This window comes from Diabrotica virgifera, chromosome 10 (assembly GCF_917563875.1).
Source record: "Diabrotica virgifera virgifera chromosome 10, PGI_DIABVI_V3a".
In the NCBI taxonomy this organism is placed as follows: domain Eukaryota; kingdom Metazoa; phylum Arthropoda; class Insecta; order Coleoptera; family Chrysomelidae; genus Diabrotica; species Diabrotica virgifera.
The window spans coordinates 101810380-101835186 of record NC_065452.1 but is presented as its reverse complement, the minus strand read 5'-3'; the positions used below and the strand labels follow the sequence as shown (position 1 = coordinate 101835186).

The window sequence follows — 24807 nt, the reverse complement described above, 5'->3', positions numbered from 1 at the left end:
TGAAATCAAATATGCGCAGAATTTTATGAAGAATACGATGATTGGATTTCCAGTGCCCTTTTATTAGGTAAATTTTGTAACATTTTGATTTTTTAATTTTTGATATTCAATTACGCCCTCTAGCGGTGGACCTACAATTATGAAAATAATTTCCAGGCTTTTCCCGAGGCAACTTTTGTTATAAATATTTTTTTCTCAAAGCTGTACTATAAACGTTTCCTGAGATATGGCCGAGAGCCATTCTTATTGGGACACCCAATACATAAAATGGGTTTCGCAATAAATCAAAATACCTTATTATGCTCAAGAAAAAATACAATTAATATGATAAGATTAACAATATTGGCGAATATGAGTTTAAAAAGGTAGAACACTTTAAATATCTTGGTGTCTCAGTTAATGGCACTAATGATCGAAGCATAATAATAAATAACAGAATCCTGGCAGGAAACAGATCCTACTGGAATACAACAACTTCCTCAAAGATAAGAAGCTTACTCAGAATACTAAACTGAAAATTTATAGAGCAGCAATTAGACCAGTAATCATATATGGTGCTGAAGTAATGTGCTTGACACAGAAAGATGAAGAAAGATTGAGGATCCTAGAGATAAAAATCATTCGGAGAATAGCAGGCCCACTAAACTTAGGTAATAATGAATTTAGAAAACTGATGAACTATGAAGTAAGAGAACTTTTGAAAGGAGAAGACATCGTCAGATTTATCAAGGCACAGAGACTCAGATGGATGGGATATACAGAACGGAGAAATCCAGAAGCAGTTATCAAGAAAATCACCAAATAGAGACCACTATCAGGCAGGCCACGAAGAAGACCGAAAATGAGATGGGAGAACCAGATATTTGCGAACCTTAAGAAGACGGGAGTTAGAGAATACAAACAAGCAAAAACAGGAACGAATGGAGATATATTCTAGAAAACGTCAAGGCACACAAACAATTTTTTAAAATTAAAATGTTATTGCCTACTGATTTCCCGCGACAAATGAATCGGAAGAGCCCAAAGAGGGTGGCAAACACTCATCTAGAAGTGTAGATGCCATGATGATGATGATGTACATATCTACTTTATTCTTTCAAATAGAGAGCTACTTCTTTTCCAAATTTTGGATGTAAGGGCACTAACATCGGCTAAGATAGGAAGTGCTCATAAGCTAGTACTGTGCAAAATCCCAATGAAAACACACATAGACAAAAAATACAGGATCCTTTGTAAAAGGTATATTTAAAAGACCCTAATAAGGGTTACATCACAAAACAAAACGTCAAAACGTTTTCGGATTAACAAGTAATCCATCATCAGTGTTAAGCCCTAAAATGATGGGTATAACCTAATTAATAAGGGACAATGTTATAAAAGTTGACTAAGGTTAAGAATTGACTAAGGTCATACTTACAATACCATGCATGCGTGAGCCACCAAAAAGTTATGGGTAAAAACCCTTTAAAAGTTATAAGATCTTATATTATACTACATATTATTTTTAAAATAGTTGGATGTTGCAAATATTTCTGGATATTACCCAGAGCAACACAGGCCTCTAACCCGTTAGAGCAACATCCACATTTACAACATCCAACTATTTTAAACATAATATGTAGTATAATAAAGGATCTTATAACTTTTAAAGGGTTTTTAGCCATATCTTTTTGGTGGCTAACGCATGCATGTTATTGTAAGTATGACCTTAGTCAATTCTTAACCTTAGTCAACTTTTATAACATTGTCTCTTATTAATTAGGTTATACTTATCATTTTAGGGCTTAACACTGATGATGGATTACTTGTTAATCCGAAAACGTTTTGTTTTGTGATGTAACCCTTATTAGGGTCTTTTAAATATACCTTTTACAAAGGATCCTGTATTTTTTGTGATTTATGGTATACAGTCAGCTACAGGAATTTTATTTTCCTCGTGGATTTACACATAGACACACACACAAATAAAATTGCACAATCATCATCATCATCAGTGGCATTACAGCTCTTTGCAGAGCAAAGAGAAAAATTGCAGAATACACTACAAAAATAAAAGTTGAAAATCTGCAGGAAGCTATTTTACAAAAAAAGAATAGCAGAAATATGCAGAAACACATATATCATCCAAAGCGATGGAGTCGAGGAAATCTGGGGAAAGCGCAAAGCAAATATCTTCGAATCAGCAAAAGAAACTCGGGACTAAAGAGAGATACATAGAAGCAAGTCTTTCCCAAAGCAAAAAACTCCGTGGTTCTGTTCAGAGGTGAAAGAAAATGTAAGGAAAAGAAAAAAGCTTACGTAAAGTATGAAAACAAGACACAACAAATATGCGAAGATTACAAGAGAATAAGAAATAAAACATGCGCTTTTAAAAAAAATTAACAACGAGCACTGGAAATGCTTCTCAAAAGAACAGCAGCATGATTTTTATGGTTTACAAAAAGACATATTTTGGCGCTTTATACGAGGTCAAAAAAAGGAGGTAAAATAATTAGGTAATAGACCCGAAACACATCGAAAAAGATGCATGGATTGACAGTGTAAAGAAGTTATATATAGAGGAACAGCAAATGAGGTTGGAACTACAAACATCAGAACTTGACATAAACTAAAAAGTTCACATAATCAAGCAAAAAACAATTGAAAAAGTAAAGAACAGAAAAGCTACACGTAAAGATGGGAGACCAAAAGAATCGTGTGAATTGAGCGGCAATGACGGATCAACTGACAACATTAATTAACAAGATTATAAGAAACAATAAAATACCAGGAGAATGGAGGACAAGCGATTTAATCTTATTATTCAAAAAGGTCTATAAGAAACAACCAGAAATCTACAGAGGTATCAATTTGCTAAATACTACCCCGAAACTTACAATTACAAGAGACATACGATAGTTATAAGACAATAAGAAACGAAACACATTCAGTCGTAAGTAGAATAAAAAATGATCACGGAACGTTTTTAGAAAGAAATGGAACATGATTTTTATGGTCTCCAAAAGGAAATATGGCGCTTTATAAGAGGTCACAGAACGAAGGTAAAGGAAATAATAGAACCAAAACACATAGAAAAGGATACATGGATTGACTATCTAAAAAAGCTCTATGCCGAGGAAGAACAAATGATGCTAGAACCGAAAACACCAGAAATTACCACAAATGAAGATGTTAATATAAGTAGGTACACAGGAAGTTCGAAAAACACTTAAAAAGCTGAAGAACAGAAAAGCTGCAGGTAAGGATTGAATACCAAACGAATTACTAAAATATGGTTGGAGCAGCAATGACAGAACAATTAACAACATTAATTAATAAAATCATAAAACACAATAAAATACCGGAAGAATGGAGAACAAGCTAACTAATTCTACTATTCAAAAAAGGAGATAAAAAGCAGCCAGAAAACTACAGAGGTATCAACTTGTTAACTCCTACCGTAAAACTTACAACTAAAATTTTACAAGACCAAATGAGCAGAGGATAAGATTAGCAGCTGAACAAGAGGGTTTTCGTACTTGAAGATCGTGTACAGATGCAATATTCGTCATAAAGCAAATTACTGAGAAATCACTAGAGCAGGGGTCACCAATTAGTTTTCCTGAGGGTCCGTTTCGAAAACCTATGACACTTCCGGGGTCCGGATTTATGCTGCCTGTGTCTGACTGTTCTGATTCGGTTTCTTTGTGGATTCTTGTTAAAAAATGTCCCTATAAACAAATCAGAAGGATGCCGGGCGAAATTTTTGGACAAGAAATTGTTTAATATTTTTTTTTAACAAATTCAAAACATCACCTTTTTTGCCCGCCAAAATATGTTTTAGCATTTTAAATAAAAAAGATCTGTCATTTTATTAAATCTTAAGAGATTTCAAGCATCGCGAATGCATATTTTCGCATTTTTCAGATTTTAAATCACTTATACCGCGAAAACTGTCAACTTTTCAGAAATATGACAAGAGACCTTTATTGTTTATAATTATCAAAGAAACCTAAAAATACATTTTTCAAGGCAAAAAAGTAATTTTGAATTTGCTTAAAAAATTGTTTCACCCGGCACCCTTCTGATTTGTTTAAAGGGGACATTTTTGAACAGAAATCCGCAAAGAAATCGAGTCAGAAACATTTTTCATACGAAAGTGACCTCACACATGGACTAATATGGAAAGGAAAATTAATACGCCAGTCAATGGGAGCAAGAATAGGATATTACCTCCGAATTCTATCCTACTGCATGGATTTTAATGAAATTTTGGGCCTACCCTCTACTTATCTCTTAATTCAAAGTCTACCCTATGCCGATGTGTGCTTTTTTCTTGGGGGTGGTTCCCATCCCTTCTTAGGGGTGGAAAATTTTTTGGTTAAAATTACCACGGAATTCACTAGAGTACCTAATTCTAAGCAAAAACTGTTCTATAATTTTTTTTTGAAAACTCAATACTTTTTGAATATTCGTGGTTGAAAATTGGCCATTTTCATTGAAACATAATACCTTTTCGAACGGTTTTTTGCGAATACCTTAAAAACTATGCATCTAACTAAAAAAACTATATTAAACATTTTTGTAGGTTATAAAAAAACAAAGAGACACTTGCCTTCGTAAATCTTTTAGTTATAATACAAGAAGAGATATGGTAGATGAAAATAGTTGTTTTTTGGTACATTCTCAAATTGGTGTATTCAACTTGAAATAACAGAGAAACGGTCGATTTTAGGTGTATAATGTTACTAATACCTTTTATAGTGCTTGAAAAGACCTTTAAAATGAGCTATATTAAAGGTTCATTACATTAAAACTAAGCGAGATATGCTGCAAACAAAATTTATAACTAATATATTTTACGAAAAGATGAGAAGTAATTTTAATCCCCATCCACCAAAATGTAAATGCATCGTTCCTTCCACAATACCTTCTATTATAGTGTTATTTCTATGTTCAAAAAGTTGGACGGGTTTGAAATGAATGATTTTTGAAAAAAAAAAATCAAATTATAGAGAGCATTTTTCAATTTTCTTAAAAATCTTCTTTTTCTCCATGTAACTTAAAAATGATAAGAAATACAGTAATGAAAAATAAAAAGAAAATTTTTACCTGAAAAAGCGCTATATTTTTGTGTGGTATCTTTATGTTACATTCGAGTGACGTATCCTATATATTTATTTTGAATGTCTTAAAGGATAAATAAAGTATGACTATGACTATGACTATGACTATAACTATGACATGGAGGAAAAGGAAGATTTTTAAGAAAATTTAAAAATGCGCTCTATAATTTGATCTTATTTTTTTCAAAAACCGTTCATTTTAATCCAGCCCAACCTTTTGAACATAGAAATAACATTATAATAAAAAGTATTGTAGAAGGAAAACGATGTATTTAAATTCTGATGGATGAGGGGTTAAATATACTTCTCATTTCTTCTTAAAATACATTAATCATCAACTTTTTTGCAGAATATCTTGCTTAGTTTGAATGTAATCGACATTTAGTATTGCTCATTTTAAAGTCTTTTCAAGCACTACAAAAGTTATTAGTATCATTATACACCTAAAATCGACAGTTTCTCTGTTATTTCAAGTTGAATACACCGATTTGATCATGCAGCAAAAAAACAAACTCTTCTTACCTACCGTATCCCTCTTTGTATTTTAACTAGAAGATTTATGAAGTAACGAATCTCTTTATTTTTTTATAACCTACAGAAATCTTTTATATAGTTTTTTTGTTAGATGCATAGTTTTTAAGGTATTCGCAAAAATCCGTCCGAAAAGGTGTCATTTTTCAATGAAAATGGCCAATTTTCAACCACGAATAACTCAAAAAGTATTGAGTTTTCAAAAAATAATTATAGAACAGTTTTTTCTTAAAATTAGGTTCTCTGGCCTCCTCCGTGGCTATTTTAACCAAAACATTTTTCACCCCTGAGAAGGGGTGGGAACCATCCCCAAGATAAAAGCGCACATCGGCATAGGGTAGACTTTACTTCTTGAGCTATCCCGTACTTACTGTGAAAATATCAAGTAAATCGATGTAGTAGGATGGAATTCGGAGCCAAATACCCTCATTGACTGCCCTATCTGATTGTTTTTTGGTTACTGTATACTTTTTTGTAAGTTTTCCTGGTAAAATAAATAAAATATAAATTCATTGTGTATTGTTTTGATGTTATTACCAGTATATTTTGAAAACAGCAGTATTGTAAATTGTTACTGAGAATATTTTAAGAATTAGGAATTTATATTTTGAATGCTAATGAAGTTCTTAGACATCTTGAATGTTGTAGAAAGGAAACTGAGGAATTTAAAATAAATAATCAAAGTACAAAATACTAATTAACATGTTATCTTTTCTACATTAGTTTCAATGCAAGGTGTTTGTTGCAAACTTATTAAATCTGAAAATTATTTTCATTAAATGCACATCTGAAAAGTACTCCTACTTAACATTATAGTAGAGAGGAAATGAATATAAAAAAATGCACATGACAATTTTATATTACAGCTTACTTAATTTTAAAATTAATGATTAGTAAATATAACAATAAGGTGTAAAACTCTTTGCAAAATTAAATTATCATAGAGAAAAATGACATTTTTTTATGTTCAACCTGTCTGAAGTTTGGAGTGAGTTTAGTGGTCTCATTAGGGAGTTGAGATATTCATCTGTTAAGTGAGATCTCTACCGATTTTTAATGAAGTTCATTCTTGATAAAGCGGCTTCGCACACATAAAAGTACACAATTTCATGGCCAAACATTTTCAAAATTGCCAAACACTAGGTATATTCCGAATTTATTGACGGTCCGCACAAAACTAGCCCACGGTCCGGATGCGGACCGCGGTCTGCTAATTTATGACCCCTGCACTAGAGTATAATAGACCAGCATTTCTATGTCTGATTGACTTGAAGAAAGAATTTGACAGAGTAAGACCTAAGACCCAAAGATGTAATCCACCTTCTGTATAATAGAGAAGTTTCCCTAGATATTATAAAAACTATTGAAAACATCTACCAAAACAACAAAGTGGAGGTAAGAATAGATGGACAACTTACAGAACCTGTAGATATAGGCAGCGGAATAAGACAGGGAGACTCATTGAGAACTATGCTCTTCAATTTAATCATGGATGAAATCGTCGAAACCGTCAACAAAGGAAGAGGATATAGAATGGGAAACAAAGAAGTAAAAATAATTTGCTATGCAGACCACGCAATATTGATAGCCTATGATAAAGATAGTCTGCAAGGATTCGTCCACAGCTTTAACAGCAAAAGAACTGAATATAACAATTTCATCTCAGAAAACTAAAATTGTCAAGTTACCGAGACGTGGACAAAGAAGTGAGAAATCAAGTTCAAAAAGCACTTTTGCACTTTTCAAGTACAAAAATCAAGTACAATTAACACTGAGATGAAGTCAAGAATTTATCAATCCAGTGTAAGGCCAATAATGACATATGCTTCAGAAACAAGACCCGATATAGCCACAACACAAAGACTACTGGAAACGGCAGAGATGAAATTACTGAGAAGAATTACAGGAAATACGCTGAGAGATCGAAAGAGGAGTGAAGACAAGAAGGCAATGTAACGTACAGTGTATAAGCGAATTGACACTAAATAGAAAAAAAGAATGGAATATCCACATAACCAGAATGGGGGAGATACGTGTGGTCAAAATAGCAAGAGATAAATCACCAATCGGTAGAAGAAGTATCGACCGACCGCGCAAAAGATGGAGTGACAACCTTCCATAGAGGTATCAACCCGCCAATGAACAAGCAGAATTGCTTATAAAGAGGAAGAAGAAAAAGAAGAAACTTAAGAAATTAAAATTTTGCAAGAACGAATAAATTAGGTCATAAACTTAGCTAATGAGCAACAAGGATTCGTCATAAAACAGACTACAGAGAAGGCATTAGAATATAATAAACCCGCATTCCTATTAGGCCCTATACTATTAAATCTAATCATAGATGAAGTCATAAAGAGCGTCAATAAAGGAAGAGGATACAAAATGGGAAATAACGACATTAGACTTCTGTGTTTCGCAGACGATGCAACATTGATAGCCCATAATGGAGATCACATTAAAATACTAGTTCTCATTTAATACAAAAGCAAAATAATTTAACATCACTGTTTGAACTCAGAAAATTAGAACATAGTAATCAGTAAAGAACCAATAAGATGTAAATAAGTCGATGAAGTTAGCATTAAACAAGCTATGGAGATGTTGAAAAATAAATACGGGATAAGTACAAGCTGAGGCAGGCCCGGCCCCAGGGGTGGGCGAACTGGGCGGCTGCCCAGGGCGGCAGATTTAGGAGCGGCAAATTTTGGAGGACAGCCAATTTTTGGAATTGAAAAACGATAAATTAATATGTTTTTCATATTATAAAAAATCAATATTATGAACAAGAGCGGCAAAAATGCAACTGTAAAAACGAGAATTACATAAGTGAAACAATCACAATTGCAAGGTTTATTCGACGGGAAATCGACAACACCGCCTTCCTCTTCATCGCATAAGAATAGTGGGTCAGCATCACTACTTGGAAAAACGTATTCAAAACGAAATTATTCAGCTCCTCCATGACCAAATCAAAAATAAAATTTAAACTTTTTGAAATCAGCAAAGTATTATAGCATAATTTTAGATTGTAGGTAGGTACACCTGATATTTCTGGGCGGAACAAATGACTATTGTTGCACGTTTTGTCGAACCTAAGTTCCTGTTCACAACGTGTTAAAATTGCAGAACAATTTTTTGGATTTGTGCCTGTACTGGAAACCACTAGCTTGAGACTTGCAGGAGTTATTTTGCAAAAACTGAATGAATTGGGAATACCTTTGGAAGATATGAGAGGATAAGTGTATGATAATGGAGCAAACATGAAAGAGAAGAATTTGGGAGTTCAAAACAAAATTTTGAACCTAAATCCTAGAGCATTTTTTGTCCCAAGATCTAGCTATTCACTCAATTTAGTTGTGAACAATGCTGCTAAAGCCTCACAGTTTGCAGTTTCTTCCTTTTCCTTAGCGACAAAAATGTACAATTTTTTCTCAGCATCTACTCATCGTTGGACTATACTGAAAAAATATATTTTTACCCTAATATTAAAACGTTTGTCCGAAACTAGATGGGAAAGTAGAATTAATGCAATTACTCTCATCAGATACCAAATTGAAGAAATCTACGATGCTCTTATAGAAATTACTGCCAATATTAACAACGATAAAACGATTGCTCATGAGGCAAGCTGTTTGGCAAATCAAATCCGTGATTTTACTTTTCTTTGCTCTGTGATAATATGGCATAATATTTTACTTCACATCAACGTAGTCAGCAAATCACTGCAGAGTATCGATATGGGAGTGTATCAAGTCGGTTTATTAAAAAAAAACGGAAATCAATTTTAACTCTCTCAGAATCGATTTAAAATTCCAGGGCTATTTGACATATATGTACAATGATGCAAAAGAGCAAGGCATCAAAGCTAGAAATTGAGAACTCAAAAATCGGAGGCACAGTCATAGCAAGAAAGAGAAAAGTATTTAACTTCTATTTAAAAATTATAGACACAATCGTTAATGCATGCAAGCGATAGTTTTCAGCAAATCAAGAGGTGTGGTGAAATTTTTGAGTTTTTGTACGACATAAACCAAACTAAGGATATAATTGTTAGTGATTTATCAGATAAATGTTTTAAGCTATTTGATGATTTAGCTTTTAATGATTCAAAACATCTAAATTATGCTGATATAAAAGATGAACTCAAAGTACTCTCCACGATTGTGAAGCCCAAGAGTACCTACACCTCTAGATACCCTAAAAATGATTAGAGTGTATGGTTTTGATTTCGCACCCAACGTTAATGTTTGTTGCTTTGCGGATTTTATTAACCCTACTAGTGACAGTGCCTCTGGAAAGAGAAGCTTTTCAAAGTTAAACTAATAAAAACTTACTTAAGATCAACTATATTCCAGGAACTTTTGAGTGCTCTAGCGACAATCTCTATTGAACACGAAATAGCTGAGTCCCTGGATCTTGGAGAATTATTAAAAGACTTTTCTGGTGTTAAGGCAATAAAAGTGCTACTTACTTAAAAAAGTAATGGTGTAATTATGAATAGTGAGTTTTTGGATATTAAAGCGTGTTAATATATAGTAATCTCGTAAAATTTCTTGAAAATATTGCAAAATATATGTGTTCTTAAGCATGTAGCGTTCAAATAAAGTGGAAAAAGGCCTATTATATAATTTAGCACAAAGTACACATCAATAAAAATACAATTGTGGTTTAAGATGGCGCTCGCTAAAGGAAGGTGGTGAGTCATGGGTCTACCAAGAGAGGAGGGGGCGGCGGTCACCAATCTTGTCCAGGGCGGCAAAATCCCTAGGGCCGGGCCTGAGCTGAGGGACTGAATAAGGAGTGACGAACTCAGAACAAAATGTAATGTACACCAACAGGGTATAAACGAGTAGACACTAAATAGAAAAAAAAAAGAATGTGTGTGTACTTTGTACGCACGTAAGAAGTTATACTTCTATTATAATATAATCTAACGTTATATTATGATTTCAACGAAATCAATATACCTATCAACTTTAAACAGCTTTTTTGTATTGTATTTAAATATTAAATTAATTTTAGAAAGAACAAAAAGAATACCAAAAATTAAAAAAAAAAGGATATGACTTTGTCCGGATTTGAACATCCCTATCTCGATCCCTAGGCGAATGCTCTACCGATCAGCTACCACCGTTTTTGTATTCAGTCGATCATTTTTCGGACATAATTACAGTCACGGTGACAGATACATTAATTGAAAATAAACATTTTCAATAATACTTATTAGGAGGAAGCCAAATCCACAGACATAAAAATTATAATAAATATATTTACTAAAAACACTAATAAAATATTCTTTTCGCGCACACCTTATTTGCGCTACATAACTTAAAAGATGTAGCAACTAATACCATACTGTCGGTGCGCGCATGCGCCTGGGAATGTAAAAATTCACCCTCGTGCCTAAAGAAGTATAACTTCAAAAAAAAAAACAATGGAGCAACACATTCTACATCAGTAGAATGGCAGACTAAACAGCTTGTAATGTACAAAGATAATGTTAACTTGATGGGAAGAACCGCAAGAGACATCAGTGAACTGTATGTGGAGCTTGGAGCAAATGCGAAAGAATCAACGTAGATGCCGTCAACGTAGATAAAACTAAAGTCCTAATACAAGCAAGGAAACAATGAAACGTGCAAAATTTGACAATAGACGACGCTAACAATGAAGTAGTAAAACAGTTCACATTATCTGGGTGTACAGATAACTGAGGACGGCAGGGAGGAGGAATAAATACGGAAACGGACATTGCTTGCTAACAAAGCTTATTTCTCTCTCTCGCAGATGTTTGGATCCAAAGACATTGATAGGGAAGTAAAGTTTAATAGTATATTATGCAACGAGCATTTAATGATGGTCATGATGAAGTGAGTATGAGGGATACGAAACGAGCCGTATGCGGCGAGTTTCGTATATAGTACGAGCTTCATAATGATAATTAAATGCAAGTTGTATACACTATTTTTTCTATAATCATTCACAACAAAAGATATATTCAAATTTATTAATTTTGTAACGCAAACAAATTAAGTAGTTTGTCAGTTTGAGAGTTTGTTTACATATTGAGAACTGTCAAAACGTATGTATTTGACTCGCCATTGTTCACTGCGCGTATACCTCCTTTATCGCGAATGGCATATCGCGATTTGTTTGGTTAAAAATCTGTATCTTAATGAAAATCTGTATCATAATGAAGTTCATTATGATACAGGTAGTGACATCATAATTGATATGTTATAGTATGAGAATAGAAAAAATATAGAAACCCATACTACGACCAATAGCAACATATGGCGTAGAAAGATGAATTATGATAGAAAAGACAACAAACCTTATAGCCAACAGACCTTAAAGAAACAGACTTTTGAAAGAAATATATAGCATACGAGCCCTTAACAACTATATGTTGGAACAAGCAGTTCTTTTACAAATAAAATGCCAATCTACCGAAATTGTTTTATTTAATTTTTTTCTAATAATTGTAGATATGCAATTAACAACTTTTTTGTGTGTAGAATGTTTACAATTTAATTATATATTTTATGTTGATTACTATTTAGTTAATTGTTAGATAATAAAAAAAATGCTGACAACTAAATATTGAAACAAGCGGTTTTTAACACATTAAATTTAAAATTAATAAGGCGTAACGTCGCCCTTAGCTTAAATAACAACCTGAACTCTATTAGGCATTGTACCAACTAGGCCTTCACAAAACTCATGAGTGAAACTATTCCATATTTCTTGCAATTTAGTACGTAGTTGTGGCATAGTACGCTGAGGGTTATTTCTTAGGCGTTGTTTCATTTTGTACCAAAGTGTCTCTATTGGATTAAGATCCGGGCTACCAGAAGGATGTGACAAAACTTTAATGTCATGTTCTCCCATCCATTTTTTGGTAAATTTAGCCGTATGGCATGAGGCTCCGTCCTGTTGAAAGATAAAATCTCCGGATGGATATAACGTTGCCGCACTTGGTAAAAACGAATGTTCAAGGATATCTTGATATTTGGCTGCATTTAGTATGCCTTTAATAAAATGTAAAGTTCCCATCTCTTTGGCCGCCGTACAACCCCACACCATGATACTCTGTGGAAACTTTACAGTCCTTTTGAGACAATATTTATGGAATGCTTCTGACTTTTCCCTAATCACACGATTTCGGTAATCTCCCACACAGACCTCAAATTTGCTTTCATCAAATTCGCTAATCCGAACGCAAAAAAAATTATAAAATTCAAAAATATGATCGAAAATTTTAAAAATGGATGGAATAAATTATGGAAAATACAAGATGACAAACAAATCGAAAGCGTTCAGGGCGAAAATATGACAGATATCGCTGCAATATGTCAAAATATACCTGGGTTCGAAGAATGTGACGAACAGGATGTTAATGAATGGCTCGAATTCGATCATAATCTACAAGGACATCAAATTTATGAGGACGATAAAATTGTCGATATCGTTTCATATGTTACATATTATGTACATAGTATTGTATGAGCTTTGTATGTTGAACATGTTCGATAATCCGAACAATTTGATAATCCGAACTACCCCTGTACCAAGTAGTTCGGATTATCGACGCTCTACTGTATTTATATTAAACACAGTAGTTGTTGCTACCGTTAATTCACTGGAAATTTCACGCATTGTTTTCCCCTTGTGGTACTGATGAAGAATAAATTCTCGCACTTTTGAATCAGTAGGTTTTCGACGTGCCATTATTGTATTTTACTGTTAATAAAACTGACAGTTGTTAATTTATTCAAACTCAAATGACGCGTTATAATTATTGTTGACAACAAACTAGCTACTCGTATGTTTGATTTCAAAGCCTTCTTTCCGTCAAGCTTATAAAACTTCACTCGTTTCTCGCCAGGCAGGATAAAACGCGAGGAAAACTTAAAATGTTCCAATATTTAGTTGTCAGCAGTTTTAGATTATTAAACAATTAATTGAACGTTATTCAACATAAAATATATAATTAAACCGTAGAAATAATTCCATAGATCATAATTAATGATTTGTTAATTTCATATTTACATTTTAAACAAATTTAAATAAAAGATTTTCTGCCTGTTCCAACATATTAGTTGTTAGGGCTCGTATTGGAACCCATTTGCGACAATGATATAGAAAGAATAAGGTTCAACCACGAGTTATACCAATATTACAAATAACCATCAAACCCTCTATAGCAATTATGCAAAATACAAAGATTGCCAATGATAGAACAGCTAGTACAGTGGTGCTCAGACTTATACTGCGTGGGATCTACCACATAAACTTCAAGCTTCCAACGATCGACTGATAGTAAAAAAAAACAATTTTGAAAATGAAACACTTTATTGCACATTTCTATTTGATAAAAAGGTGTAATTACAGAGAGTCGTAATTAAAATCATGTTTTTCATCTTAATTTTATTTGGATGTTGATGCATGGCACTGCGTATCATCCACAAGTTTTTCATATTATGATGGTACGTAATTACCGAGGACCAAAAATGATTACGAAAATGATTACCAAAATCAGTTAGCCGATTACAATACTTTGATTTTACTACCTTAATTTAGGGAAATGCAGACTGACACAAGTATGTTGATCCAATAATGTTGTGAATTGCAGAGCTACTTGCCTCAAAGACGGATATTTGTCTGGCGATATAAAAGGCAAAAAAATTTCGTATTGGTCGTTCTGGATTGAAGATATTATATTTTCAGTACCTCATTTTGAACGGAAATTAGCTGATTGAATCTAATTGAAAGTAATGGAGATTTCAGTGGCAATTTTTTTCATCTCTTCATAAGAAAATTGATTAGACATAAATATTACAATATCTGTGTTTTTTAAAATCAGCGAAGCGTCTATCAAACTCACTACGAACTGCTTGCAGCTCAGTCTCCTAATAATAAACATAATTCAAATGAGGGTTACCCTTTTTTCAACGATGGAAAGTTGTTTAAATCCTTTCTGTTCATTTGATTAATCAATAATTTCAATTTGTCGATAAAAGAATGTAGATACTGTGCTCATCACATCGATAATAATTGTTTTATTTTTATCCTGTAGTTCCAAATTAAAGAGGTTAAAATAATTTGCTAAATCTGATACGAAAGCCAGATCACTGAGCCATTTTTTGGTTTTGAAGTAGATGAGCGTCGTTCCCTCGTTCTTCTAGAAATCAAATTGTTTCGAAAAGTAACTCCTGGAACCTATCTAAAAATTTTCCACGTCTCAACCACCTTACATCTGTATGCAAAAGTAAATCAGTGTGTTCCACAGAGCCGCTAGCTTTCAATTGCGTTTTAAAAAGACGTCGTTGCAAGCCTCGCGCCCTGATTGAATTCACAATTTTTGTTGTCATCTTCATGACGTCTTTCATATTTAAAATTTTGGAACACAAAAATTGGTGGTGAACGATGGAAAGTCATCGTTAGCTCGACACAGTGCAACACATCCATTGTTAATGCCAGTCATGGATGGTGCACCATCTGTTGTAACACACACTAGTTTGTAAATCGGTAGCTCCTATTATTTTATAAAATTAAAAAACAAAACGTTGTATATATCTTCTCCGCAAATTTTTTCTTTCAGATGCATTGTTAACAATTCTTCTTTAGCCAACATATCAGAAAATACCATCCGAATAAAAATAACAACTGGGCGGTATCATTAATATCAGTTGAGTCGTCAAATTTCAAAGAAAAGTATATTATACACTTCATAGTATCACTTTTAACTTTGCTTTCCAAATCTTTCCCATGATTTAGATACGTCTATAGAGCGTTTCACGTTAAGTATTGAACATTGCGGAGATAGCCGCATGATAGTAACCGTTGGACGTTACAACAGGACTTCTTTGATAGCAGACATAATATCTTTTCCATTTGTATTTTTCCGAGAATCGCGATCGACTTCAAAAACTTTGGCGATCGGCCGGGCCGGTCGATCGCGATCGACTCTTTGAGCACCACTGAGCTAGTAGAACGCTTAGTGTAACTGTGGTGGACCGTCGGCCAGTAGGAAGACCAAGAAAGAGGTGGATAGACAAGAGAACCGATGCTAAAGAGATATTGAAGGTGGATAACTGGAGGAGAGCAGTCAAGGACATAATATATACTTGGAAGCGGATGCTGGGGGAGGCCAAGGCCCGACTTAGCTGTAGCGCCATAGGAGAGCGAGAGAATGGCAGACACAAGAGTAGTTAAAATAGCAAGGGACAAATCATCAGGTATAAGTAGTATCGACCGACCCACAGTGTTCAAAATTGAAGGAAACGTGATCGTAAGTACAAAAAATAAATAAATCTGAGAATGCCGAAATTAAGGGGTTTGTTTGTACTACTCATGAAGTAACTTCTCGGCAAAAATTGATTTTTTATGTTTGTTAGGGCTAGATGTATTAATGATCAAAAGTACAAAATTAAATATAATTTTATACATCAAATTTAAATCCTCAGAGGCTGCCTTTTACTTTGATTATTACTTCATTTATGTGGACAGCTAATATAAAATTAATTAGTTGAGAGAAAAGTACATACTTTAAAGATTAAAATGGCATAGTTAGCTTTACGGAAAGGTGATTTTGATTTTGATATAATCGGCTGTCTAAAAACCTATACAATTTTTGATAAAATTAATGTTTGACAGCGTATTACGTTTATTGTGCCATCTTGTGCCACATTAAATCCTTAACTAAATGAAAGATTACAATGTAAGGAATAAAAAAATATATAAGACAAACTGCGCAAAGGTGCGCAACTGAGTACATTGCGCATAAGTTTCCATCGAGCGCCGCGCGCATTTGGTCTGAATTAATAATTGCACTCGTACGTATTGTTTACATGTATGTCAAACACATCATGTTATTTGTTAGGGTTACGAAAAGAGATTTTAGTTTTGATGAAGTAGTACTATTCCTCAATAGAGAATATACTCTCTATGTAAATAACATACTCCTCACTCCTAACGATAAAATCATTAGTTTTCGAGATATTGGAACTTAAACAAGTAGGTAACGGCACAGATATTTTGAATAATGTATTGTGCTGCTGAATTTTTAATTTCAAATATCTCGAAAACTTATGATTTTATCATTATGAATGAATAATATACTCTTTAGTCTTAACGATAAAATCATTGATTTTAGAGATATTTGAAGTTTAAAATTAAGCGGCACAATACATCAATCAAATATCTGTGCCGTTACATGTTTAACTTCAAATATCTCGAAAACTAATAACTTTCTCGTTGCGAATTAAGTGTATGTTATTTGCATAGAGAGTATTGGAGAATCGAAAAATTGCGCTAAAATGGCATTTCCGCCGGTGGCGTAGAACTTGGGAAGGGTCAACCATTCACTGTCCCCTGTCGTACGCCTCTGGTAATAGCCAGAAACGTTTGTTTAACATAATTGTATAGGGTGTACAGTACTTACACTTTGTGCGAAGTATGAAAAGGATACGTCGAAAAGTTTTATACCACTGAGCAAAAATAGTTTTTAAATTTTTAAATAAAACACCCTGTAACTCTGTAAGGAGCCACATTTTATTTAAGTGATTTGGGTTAAATCCTAATATTTTAAGGTCTACAATCTACAAATCAAAGATTGGACATTCTTAATGAAACATCCTGTATAACGATATTTTTTAAGTAATTCACCCCCTAATGAAGGGATGAAAACTAAAAAAACGACCCCTATTATATATACTCGGTTGGGATCAAGTTTGGAACCAAGTAAATATATTTGAAACGAAAGAACAATATTTATGAAACTTTGCATGCAATTACAGTGACGCAAAAGGCATCTGTTGCCATATTTTTTGTTACTATTCCACTTCCAGTTTCACCGGAAATACCCCTAACTTATTTAATTTAAATGGGACACCCTATATATTTTTGCGGATTTTAAAACAACTTGTTATTTTTAATTCATACATACCAAATTTGGTAGAGAAAATTTGTTAAAAAGTGTCTGTAGGTAATTTTTTGTATTAATACAACGTAATAGGAAATAAACGAGTACCATCTATACTGTAGACTAAAATTGTTGTTTACATGCACTGAATGACTTATTTGAATTTAGTATAGTAGGTAAAACTCTTACTGAACTAATTGACAGAAATAAGTTGTATTAAAAATGGTTCATTTAAGTGGAAAAGGTCGTATTGAAATATTAATGAGAATAGGTTATGGTGAATTTTCATTTTTTGGAAGTGAATTTTCCAAATCCATGGATTGGACGTAGAGGATTCATAGAGTGGCCCACTTGTTCTCCGGACCTCAACCCGTTAGATTTTTTCTTTGGGTTATCTAAAATTACGTGTTTACGTTAGGCGACCAACATGCTTGCAGGATTTGAGACAAAGAATAATAATTGATGAATTTGAACTAATACGTGGAAAAATCTTGCAAAAAGTGACTCACGAATTTATTTATAGGCTTGCACGTTGTCAGGAGGTGAACAGCAAACATTTTCAACATTTGAAATTATTTTTTTTTTATTTTTAATATCATTGGTTTAACGTAAGTAAATTAACCTATTTTTTAACTGTAAAGAGATTTATTTCTTGTTTTAATAGTTTTTTTCTTCCAAACTTGGTATGTATGAATTAAAAATAACAAGTTCTTCTAAAATCTGCAAAAATATACAGGGTGTCCCATTTAAAGTAAATAAGTTAAGGGTATTTCCGGTGAAACCGGAAGTGGAGTAGTAACAAAAAATATGGCATCTGATGCCTTTTGCGTCCTGTACTTGCATGAAAAGTTTCATAAATATTGTTCTTTTCGTTTCAAAGATATTTGCTTGGTTCCATACTTTAGCCCAACTCTGTATATACTCGTTATACGGTATAATACCTCAAATATTCCAAGTTTTCAGCGAGATAACTTTTACAGTTTAAACAAATTTAGTTTCGATTACGTTTTGACCAATTTTGAACACTGTGCGACCGCGCAAGAGATAGAATAACAATCTTCCATAGAGGCAACAATCCGCGCCAATGGACAAGTACATTGTTTCTGGAAGAATTGAAATCCTACAAATTTTGAGGTAGAGCCTAGTTGTCGTTTTCTAGTTTTTAGTAGATGGTACCTACGTATTTTTATTAAATTAAATTATAAAAAGTTAGGTAGGTACGTAACTTGTACCTACCTGATGAACTACACGTACAGCGAAACTACTCATAGTGCAGTCGTAGCCAAACATTAGGCAAAAATGGAAGATTAATGCGATCTCTGTAAATGTAATTAAATAAACTATTCTTGATATTAAGTGACTACAAAATTGGCTAAATCAAAGGAACAAGAATGCAGAAATCCTGCAAACAACTGTTAACTACAAATTGTCCTAAAATTATGATACAAAAAATAGATAAGTGAAAAGCCATGCAGAGAACTGGATACAAAACAAACAAAATACTAAATAATAACAATCGGGAGGTCCCGAAGGCATTGGAGACGTTATTCCGTATGATAGATCAAATATTTAAGAGAGAGTTATATTGAGACGATTATTCGACCGAGAGGAGACAAGCATAATATTACATTCATATACAAAAAAAGAAATAGAAAAAAAAATACGACAATTATTGATAAATGATTGTACTATCATTTTTTGACAGACTAAATTCGAAATATACATAAGGTAAAATATTGGAGAAGATCAAGTAGAGTTTATAATTGGAAAATTATATATAGATCATTATAATATTATTATAACAACTCATAGAAAAGGGCGTGGTCAAAAATAGACCAGTCTGTCTAGCATTAATAGACTTCAGAAGGGATACATCTCATAACCTAACTAACTATTGTGTCCAAATTAAACTATGGAAACAATTACCAATATCGGGGTTCCTCAAAACTAACCAAAACGACAATAATCATAACAAAGTAACCCTTAAAATCAGGGTCAAAATAGACAGCAAATTTAAGATAACTGCAAGGCTGTACAATATCACCCACTTTTTTAAGTTCAAAATATTCTTAAAGAAAATTCTAAAATCATGGAAAACAAAGTGGAATGAATAGGCATGCCAGTACGAGATTAATACCTATATGCATCAAACTTAGTTGACCATCAAGTCATTATCGCACACGTTGAAGACGATCTTAGTTTTAGACAATAAAATTAAAAGATAAGTATACGTTCATCATTATAGCCAGATAATATTCTCATATGCATATTTACTCCAGGGTAATAAGCTAGAAATAGACCATGTTCGGGACACTCAAAGATCCAGGTATCTGACTACTTTTTTTAGTTATTGTAGACCTATAGAAAGAAAACCTACCTGTGTCCTGCCTAGAGTTCGCGTCCGTTTTTTAATTGTTAACAATTTAGTGCAAAAATCGCGATTTTTTCGAATTTTTGCGGCCTATTCAAAAGTTAAATAGTTGACATAAAATTATAAAATTTAATTTTTTAGAACATTAAAAAACCTTCAAAATGCCCATTTTTGAAAGTTAAAAAGTTAATTTGTTGCTACGCAAATTGCAAAATAAGTGAAAATCGTTATTTGTTAATAACTTTTACTAAAACTACATTAGAACTTCAGTGTTTTACCCAAAGTTGGGTATTGGCGTACTTAACAAACCTTTAAAATTTGAGACCGATCCATTATTGAGTTTAAGAGTTATTCTATTTGTTTATCCCAGAGACCTTTATTTTGCAATAAGATAAGACAGAAAATAATAAAGATATGGCAATTCTGAGTATGCCAAATGAAAGTAGAAGAGTAATGGTATCAAAATGTAGTAAACAAAGATAAAAAAATAATTAATATAGTCAAAAATCCTAATGCCAAATTTTGGAAATTTTGTAGTTTATAAACATTTAGAATAACTTTAAAAATGTTCTCCGTAGAAACAATCTTTTTATATGTTCGAAAAGATAGTATTTTAACACGAATTTTCAAATAAAAAAATTTAGCCTGGGTTCATTTAGGACAAAGCCATATGTTTTTTTTTATCCACAGCTGCACAAGAATGGGATTTGCATTTTTTCTTAAAAAATTTGCACAAACATTGTACCTTTACAGCACCCTCTACGATTTTTCCAAAAATGTAAGACAAACGATTACTAGGGGGAACCTACAAATCCACCGAGTTAAAATACCGAAAAAGCAATTTCAAACGAATATAATTTTTTGTATCTCCGGATCAACTCAATGGATTTTGACCTTTCCTTTTTTAACGTGTATGTAATTTCTACGTACATTACAAATATGCAATTTGTTTATAAATTTATTAATTAATAAACAGTCTAATTTGTTTAAACAATTCTTGAAAAAATATTTTTTTACAAAAATTTATTTTTTTAATCATATTATCATTAATTATCATAGAAAAAGTTAAAGTACACTTTAATAAATAAATGATTTTTATTAGATAATTATTTATTGAAGATAATTTATTTATTAAAGTATATCTTCACTTTTTCTATGATTAATAACGATAGTATGATTAAAATCATGGATTTTTGGGAAAAAATTATTATTTCAAAAATTGTTTAAACAAATTAGACTGTTTATTAATTAATAAATATCTAGACAAATTGCATATTTGTAATGTACAGAAAAATTACATGCAAATTAAAAAAGAACCATCAAAATATATTCAGTAGATCCCGAGATATAGAAAATGATAGTAGTTTTAAGTTGCCTTTTTTAGTTTTTGAACTCGTGCATTTGTCGGCTCCCAGCTCACACTTCAGATACCACGACTAGTCACCATTTGAACTACATTTTTAAAAATTCGTGTAAAATACCAGCTTTTTGAATATGTAAAATTATTTTTTCTACGGACAATATTTTTAAAGTTATTCTAAATGTTTATAAGCTACAAAATTTCAGAAATTTGGCATTAGGATTTTTGACTATATTGTATAATTTTTTTAACTTTTTTTGCTACATTTTGATAGCATCAGTTTTCTACTTTCATTTGGCATAAGCAGAATTGCCCTAACTTCATTATTTTCTGTCTTATGTTATTTCAAAACAAAGGTCTCTGGTATAAACAAATAGAATAACTTTTAAACTAAATAATGGATTGGTCTCAAATTTTGAGTCTTTGTTAAGTACCCCAATACCCAACTTTAGGTGAAACACTAAAGTTCTAAGGTAGTTTTAGTAAAAGTTGTTAACAAATAACGATTTTCACTTATTTTGCAGTTTGCGTAGTAACAAATTAACTTTTTAACTTTCAAAAATCGGCATTGTAAAGGTTTTTTAATGTTCTCAAAAATGGAATTTTGTAATTTTATGTCAACTATTTAGCTTTTGAATGGGGTGCAAAAAATTGAAAAAATCGCGTTTCTTGCACAAAATTGTTAATAATTGAAAACGGACGCGAACTTTAGGCAGGAAACAGGTAGGTTTTCATCCTCTAGGCCTACAATAACTAATAAAAAAAAATTGAAAAAATCTAACACACCCGTCAAAGAAAAGCGTGGCGCGTGTTCATCGAATAAACGGTTTTCGCCCACGCTTTTCTTTAACGAATGTGTTAGATTTTTTCATTTTTTTTTATTTTTTGCTTTTTAGTTGATTTTTTATAATATTTTTAATTTTAGTCGTTCGTAACTAAAGAAAAGCGTTTCTTAAAAATTTTTTTCAATATTTTTTTATTTTTTACTTTTTAGTCTTACACTTTTTAAACATTAAAATATATCGTCATGTTTATTAAAATATGTATAAAACATATGATGTACTAACATGACAAGTAGTCGGAATCGGCAAAAAATTTGAAACTTTATTGTTTATTAATGAAGCATAACGTAAACAATTAACGTAAAAAGTGAAATTATGCATTGTTTATATCATTAGCTATACAATCCGTAAAAGCTTAAAGTTTTTACATTGTAAAAAACAAGAGAATTGAAGCGTTTTCCATTAAAATCGTTTTTTTTTTATTTAAACAATTATTAATAAACATGAAAAAAATTTTTATTGACTATTCGTGTATTGTCCCGCGAATGCATGTCTGCAAATTTTCATTCATTTGCATTGAAGAAAAGGCAGTCAAATTACCGTCTAAAGATTTGACGCAAACTAGTGAACTAAATAAAAGCGTTTAAAAAAGTAGTCAGCTACCTGGATATTTGAGTGTCCCGAACATGGTCTATTTCTAGCTTATTACCATGGAGTATAATAACGGTGTATATGTATTATATACTATATATACCATTTATTCATTCCTAATATTTTCTATTCTTTAATCGTAGGAAATAATCATCATGACTCTCGTACTAGATATAAAAGATATACTCCAGGGAAATAAGCAAAAAAAAGACGCTGTTGGGGACTTTAAACAATTCAGGTATATGACAGCTTTTTTAATTTATGTAAACCTATTAGAAGAAAACCTACCTATTTTATGCCAAGAGTTTGAAACCGTTTTTAATTATTAACAATTTAGTGCAAAAACGCGATTTTTTCGATTCTTTCCACCCCATTAAAAAGCTAAATAGTTGACATAAAATTACAAAAAAAATTTTAGGACATTGAAAAAACATCAAAATGGCGATTTTTGAAAGTTAAAAATTCAATTTGTTGCTTCGAAAAATGCAAAATAAGGCAAAATCGTTATTTGTTAATCGTTATTATTAAAATTAACCTAGAAGGTATTTCACCCAAATGTGGGTATTGGGTTATTTAAAAAACCCTCAACATTTCAGAGCAATACATCAATTAGTTTAAAGTTATTCTATTTGTTTATCCTAGACCTTTGTTTTGCAATAACATTGGCCAGAAAATAATAAAGATACGGTAATTTTACAAATATCAAATGAAAGTTTAAAAGTTAAACTATCAAAATGTATTAAACATGGTTAGAAAATCATTTTTATAACCAAAAATTGTTCTGGAAGATTACTGTTATTTTTAACGTATAAACAATTAGAATAACCTACTGTAAGTTTCTTTGTCTCGGGTTCTAGTTGATAGATTTTAATCTGTTTTTTGATTCGTATGTACTTTTCGTACATTACAAATATGCAATGTTTTAGTAATATTATGAATTAGCAAACAATGCAATTTTTTTAAACAAATAAAAAGATATATTTTTCTCAAAAAATTCTAATTTTTGATTCCATTCTTATTTATCATCTACTGTATGATAAAACTTTAAGTCTTTAGCTTTAAAATGAAACTAATTATTTTTTAAATTATTATAAACAAATTAGGGGGATAAAAAAAATATTCCTACTTTTTACTTAATCGTCTCAGACTATCTTTTTCTTTTTCAAATTTGTGGAAAAATTATCAGCTTTTCGAATATGTAAAAAAAAATTTCTACGGCCAATATTTTTAAAGTTATTCTAAAAGTTTTTAAACTAAAAATGTCAGTAATTTTGTATTAGGATTTTCGACTATAATATTTTTTTCATCTTTTTTAATATACATATATTGATAGTTTAACTTTCTTTTGGCAGACGCAGAATTGCAGAATTTTCTGTCTTATTTTATTGCAAAAAAGGTCTCCAAGATAAAGAAATGGAATAACTTTTAACTAAATGATGGATTGGTCTCGAGTTTCGAGGGTTTGTTAAATACCCCAATTCGCAACTTTGTGACAAATAACAAATATTCTAGGTTAATTTTAATTAATAGGTATTAACAAATAACGATTATGCTTTACCATATCTGGCCCCTGCCATTTCTTGAACCAACACATTTGCTTTCAAAAATCACTATTTTGAAACTTTTTCAATGTTCTAAAAAATCAAATTTTGTAATTTTATGTCAACTATTTGGTTTGTTAATAGGTTGCAAAAAATCGAAAAAATCCCGTTTTTGCACTAAATTGTTAATAATTAAAAAACGGTTCCGAACTCTAGGCAGGAAACAGGTTTTCTTTCTATAGGTCTACAATAACTAAAAAAGTTGTCAGATACCTGGATTATTCAGTCCTGAAAAAAAATTTACTTCCCTATAATAATAATACAACTATTTTATTAAAAGATGTGTCTTAAGCGATCATAATAATATACTTAGTTTTTGCAAACCATTTCCTTTGTATAATAATTTTTTATTTGGATAATATCGAGTATAATACCCATTACTGACAATTAGATGAAAAATTTGTACCTAATATTACCTACCAATTAAAAGACATAAGAGTAGAGAATATAGAAAAGTATATAATACCAAAAAAATGCATG

The 24807-nt window shown here is 31.8% G+C and overlaps 1 protein-coding gene across 2 annotated transcripts in view; it reads right to left on the bottom strand.

Annotated features, from left to right (window-relative positions):
- LOC114329727 (solute carrier family 12 member 6) overlaps positions 1 to 24807 on the bottom strand; it is a 551775-nt gene that overhangs the window by 470299 nt on the left and 56669 nt on the right. The window lies entirely within an intron of this gene.